Source organism: Lycium barbarum, chromosome 8, assembly GCF_019175385.1.
Source record: "Lycium barbarum isolate Lr01 chromosome 8, ASM1917538v2, whole genome shotgun sequence".
Lineage (NCBI taxonomy): Eukaryota > Viridiplantae > Streptophyta > Magnoliopsida > Solanales > Solanaceae > Lycium > Lycium barbarum.
This window is the reverse complement of record NC_083344.1, coordinates 89744488-89750487: the sequence shown is the minus strand read 5'-3', so window position 1 is coordinate 89750487 and position 6000 is coordinate 89744488.

Below are 6000 nucleotides of genomic sequence, written 5' to 3'. Positions count from 1 at the left end.
GACACAATTGATTAGAAAATTAATGACATCGAATAGGAATTCATGTGAAGACCAAGAGATTCGATCATAGAGGATAGAGAGAGTGTAAACTGTAAGAATTCTGTGCTAAGAGCAAAAGTGGCAGGACACTCGAAAAACTGTGATGCGCAGCTGCAACACAAACGCGTAGTTAAGAAGAATTATGAGTAAGTGAGCTAAATGGGTGAAAGGACTAGTAGTGGATGGAAGAGTACGAAATATTGATAAAATGGTATGGTATAGACATGAATGGAAGAACAACTCAAGCTAAGAAGAATTCTAGATATGTTATAAGAAAAGTCGGGAATAGAAAAACAAGGAGTAAGGTATAATCGAAGACTTCATAAAGGACGTGGTGAATCTCGATATCCCCATTAACTTGCGGGTCCGAAAAACCGTTAGTCATAAAAAGACAGAGGTGTGAAAAGACGGAAAAGAAGGCATCCGAATTGGATCTAACCCTTATAAGTATTCCGATTGGATACAAGACTGTAACTAGCAAGAAGATAGACAAGTCAGACCATACGATGACGGAACCCCGGCCCTAAGAAGATCGTGGAGGACGACAGATAATTATCGAAGACGACGGTTACTCGAAGGCTATGGGCGTATAAGGACCTCCTTAATAAGGGGGGAAGAACATATTATATTAGACTTAAAAGGAATTATGACATTTTCAAGCTTCAGAGGAGGAAATTTATTAGCTCAAGGTCAAAGTTTGAGTTGTATCGCCATATCAGGAAGGTACCAGAAAGAAACAGAAACGAACGGAAAATAAGTGTGCCATGAGGCAGACATAGAAAGAAAGTATGGAAGAAAACTCAAGGGAATGCTTCACGCCAACATGAGCTACGACATTTCTAAATTCACAAAGGGTGTTAGAGAGGATGACGAACCCAAAGGAAACTGGGGATGACAATGACAATGGTAATAAAAGGAACAACGATTGGTAGTTTGAAAATTTTTGAAGGAAAGAAAGAACGTTGCTCTTATGAATGGAAATAAAGGAAAACTGTACCACCGGATATTAGAAACCATCTCATGGATCACTAAGTATCCTGAACATGAAAGCATATACTAGGGAAGTATATGAACCACCAACATAGAGTTATGCCTAATTACAATTGCAAGAAAGTTACACCGGAAAGCCAATAGGGAATAATGACTAACGAAGTGATTGTCGATACAAGGAAATTGAAGATATGTCTACTTGCGTTGCAAGAGAGTCATAATAGAAGAATTGTCGTAGGCCTATGCTTCTGGGATTGTATTGATAGATGTGAGGGAAGGAAGTAAAGAAAAAGTTGTAGCAGGAGCTCAAAGAGGTTGCGAGCTATAAAATTAGTTGAACTCGGATTATAAGTTTTCCATAAGTGTAACTGGACTGCGAAGGATAATAAATGGCGAAGAAACATTACGTATATACACATTTCGGATAATGATATAACTGGCCTTAGAAAGGAACATAACCATTAGGTTCACTAGTGACACAGTTATGCTGGGTAAATATTTGGAATGTAAGGGTAAAAGAGATGGCGACAAGGATGTAAGGATTAGAGGGTCTGACTAATGGACTACAAAACAAAATCGATATAGTGTATATCTAAAATCAACGGGTACAAAAAGGATAGCCGAAATGGCACTGAAGGAGTAAACGCAAAGAGGGCGCCGTAGAGAGAGAAAGGTAGCTACCCACTAACAAGGGAACAAGGAGCGAGAATAAAAAAAGGGGGAGAGTACTTACGCGCCGATGAATAGTTATGGCACGATAAGTCAAGACTACAATAATGGAGACAAAATAAGAGCGAGATGCTAGTTAATTTTCGACCATGTACATGAAGACAAAGAATTGAATGAAGCTGACTGAAGGCAATGAAAGAGTTAAGGGAAGATGAGAAGAGACTACACCAAGTTATAGTCTAAGCAAACGGTAATCGAACCCTAAGGGAAGAATAACGGTTCTAAGGAATCAAAGATGGTGTGTGGGTTGGCAATACTCCAACATTCTAGGACGAATGTTTCTAAGGGGGGAAAGATGTTACACCCCGTATTTTCTGTACGTTGAGATTCGTTAGGTATTAGCTATTCAATTGCAGACACCGGAGTTATTGTTAAGAAGATGCAAGATCATAGGTGCTCGTGTTACGATTATAAGAGTCCGAGTTCGCGTAATAGGTTATAGGAGGATTGGAAAACTAGTGAACTAAGGAGATTAAGCTTCCGAGGCTTGAAGAAAAATTGGGCAAGTTTTGGTACGAAAATTTTGGTCTAACTGGAAGAAATAATATGTTCTAGTATATTAAGAGTTTTGAAGTGAAACAAAAGTCTAAAGTGAAGTTCGGGAAGTCTAGTTTCCAATGCAACAAACTGCTCCTCAATAGGACATCGGGGTAAGGAGATATGGCCGTTACAAGTTGGGCTGGCTGACTAGGAAAATGGTCTGCGCGAATGCGCCAGGGAGTGGCGTGAACGCACAGGAGACCAAGGGCCAACACAGCGCGAACGCGCTGAGCAATTTTGAGGCCCGGGTACGAGACGAAGGTTATATTACAAGAGTGTAATAATAATATATATATGACATTTGGAGACCATATGGTGTCAATTGGTTCATGTCACTTGCCGAAAAGCCTCGTTGCTGTAAGCTAAGTGGGGTCCACACGCCCGAGTTTTATAAAGGACATATGAAGAAATATATGAGTAATACATGGAAAGTGGAGCAAGTCCTAAGAAGGACCCTTAAGCCAAAAATGGGCATAAGCCCTCCAAAAGGACAATTTAAGGAAACATTTTCGAATGATCTGACTTGGAGGGGCCAAAACGATATTATAAGTTTGGAATTTGGAAAAACAACAAGAACGAAAGTTGTATATAATTGAATTAGCTTTCCAAACATAGGTCGTGGGCCCTTTGACGATATCATAATCAAGCGTTATGACCTTTTTACTGAATGAAGGCGCAGGTAGAAAAATTAAGGCTGCGCGAACGCGCCCAAAGGGAGCGCGAACGCGTAGAAGGAATTCTGAGTCGGTCCAAGCAGAACCTGGACCGCTATTTAAAGGGGGAGACCCCCTCATTTTTTACCAAACACACCCAAAACTTCCTCAAATGTTCCAGAAAATTCCCCAACTTTCCAACACCAAATATTTAGCCCAAAACCAAGTATAATTCCCAAATCCCGGTCCAGATGGCGTATAGTTGCGATTACAAAATTGTGTATTGAGGCGTTGTGGCTTAAGATCAAGGTGTAGGAGTGAATATCTAGAAATATTACCTAGAAAAAGGAATGAATCTTTTCCTATTTATGTTGATATCGGCTTATTTACGAAGATAGCTTGGTTAAATAATTGTATAACGGGTTGGTTAGTTATGAAAGTTGGAAAACAGCGTGTGGGTTGTTCTATGGAGTGCTTTGTTATGGGAAATGATGTTATTGATATTGGTATTGTTATTGTTGTTGTTGGTTGTTAAAATTGAGAATTCGGGCTGGGCATAAAAACAGGGGAAATGCTGCCCCATTTTCGGTAGAATATAGAATAGTTTGATTTGAAACTTGGAATACGTGTGCGATAAAGAGGCTAACGTTAGTGTAAATCCTCTTAAATGTAGACTTACGAGCTCGGATACATAAGCGTAGCCAATAGGAGGTTGAATAGGTATGTTAAGGCTCGTCCCTTTCTTTCAAAGGCATGATTCCTATGATTATAATTCCATAAATGTTTTCATAGCCTCCTTGCTTTCAAGGTTAGATTTTTATGACCCCAAGTCATGATTCCTTTCCCGATAACCAGTAAATGTTTTCCAAAATGTCCGTAATTTTTCCAAACTAGAGGGTTATGATTTTGTAAGCTTTTATGACAACAATGATGGACATATTTTTATCACGATGACAATGATGCCAAAAGAATGAGAATGTTTTCCTATGATGATTATGATGATGAGGATTCTGTGTTTAAAGGTCCTAAGGTTACGATTTCAATAACGATATAAGAACGTTGAGCTATTTCTTGATTTCTCAATCTTATTCATGGATGATGACTAGTTTTAGAGATTCCAAAGTATATGAATTGACGCCTTATGAGATTTATGACATTATTCTATGCTTTCTCTTGATGTTGTTTTTCATTGATAGTCTCACCTTATAATAATTGTTCCTTCAATGTGAGATATGACGATCATGATTATTCCATAATATATTCGGAGGTTACCGACCTTATGTCACTCCGATAGATACATGACCTTCTTTGGGCTCTCATGCATGCTGCTTATATGATATATGTATATGTATATTGGGAATATGGGAAAAAGGGATTGGCGCTATAGACGCATGGCCACCTGATCAGTTGGCGTAATATGATATCATCCCGGACGCGGGACATATGTGGCTAAATGGATCGGAGCCGACGCCTCGACAACATGATATGTTTTATTTTCTGTATACATGAACAAGAAATGTTTTTCAAAGAATGCTAAGCATGCATGGCATCCGCCCTAAGAGGCACTCACATGTACAGGTTACTCTTTTATCTCACGATATGCTCTATATTTCCATTTTGTTATTATTCATACTTTATATTCCTTACTATGTTACTATTCATGCCTTACATACTCGGTACATTATTCGTACTGACATCCCTTCTTGTGGACGCTGCGTTCATGCCCGCAGGACCAAGTAGCTAGTCAGACGATTCGCAGCAGTAGGACCTCTCCTCAGCAGCAGTTAGTACGCTCCATTGATCCGGAGCTACACCACCTTTAGTATGCTATTCGGTTATGTACATATATGGGTACGGCAGGGCCTTGTCCTGTCATTTCTAGAATTTGTACTCCATAGAGGTCTGTAGACAGTGATATGTAGCCATGATATTAGGCAACCTCGTCGGCGCTCATTTTGTTGTACAGTATATATGTAGCGGCCAAATCGGCATGCGCTGTTAGTCTCAATACTTATGTCAATATGTACGTGTTGGCCATGAGTTCCCGGTACAGTATCTCTTATGTTGATTGTTAGGGAGACAGCATAGATCAGTTACAAATTAGGGATGGGCCCAGGATAGTCAGTGAGAACTAAATGTAGGCACAGAAGTGCTTGACCAGCAATGGTCGGGTACTTGTCACGGTTCATCGGTTTGGATCGTGACAACCCCGTCGTTCCCAAAATACATATATATATATATATATATATATATATATATATATATATATATATATATATATATATATATATATATATATATATATATGTATATACACACACACACACAAAAGAATCAACCAAATAGCACCTCCGGAATAATGGAGTGCTCCTGTAGATCTGCTGATGACTTCTACGAGTCCGGATCACCTCCCTGTCTACCTGTGGGCATGAACACAGCGTCCAAAGAAAACGGACGTCAGTACGAACATTGTACTGAGTATGAGAGGCATAAGTAATAATAATACGTCAATGAGATAAAGGAAGCATCAAATAAGGAGCAATTTGTAACTGACTGTCAACTATAAAAGAAATAATGCATGCTGGCTTACTTCATAACCATCATCATATCATGTATGCATATATGTATAAGTTGCCCAACCATATAGGTACGGTGTGATAATCGTTAGCCTGCGTCCAGGCCTCCCACGTTCGGGGTACCATCTCATGCCGCCCACTAGTGGTGTCTGCCCATGCCATCTAGACATGGTGTATACGCTGCCCGCCTTAGCGGTGTCTGCCCGGCCATATAGGTGCGGTGTAATATCATCAACATTTACTCATCATAATGCATTCATAGAAACTCAAAGACAGCTATACTTTATCGAGGTGACCTAAGGTCGTGAACCCCCAACTCCATTATAGAGCATTTATGTGTATTCTGCCTCACCTTGAAGGAAATAGTATATAAGGTGAGTGTATACAATAAACGACATCATTAACTTTATAGGAACATCATATCATGAACTCTAGAATCTTTAGACTTAAGCTCATCATCATCATTATTGGGC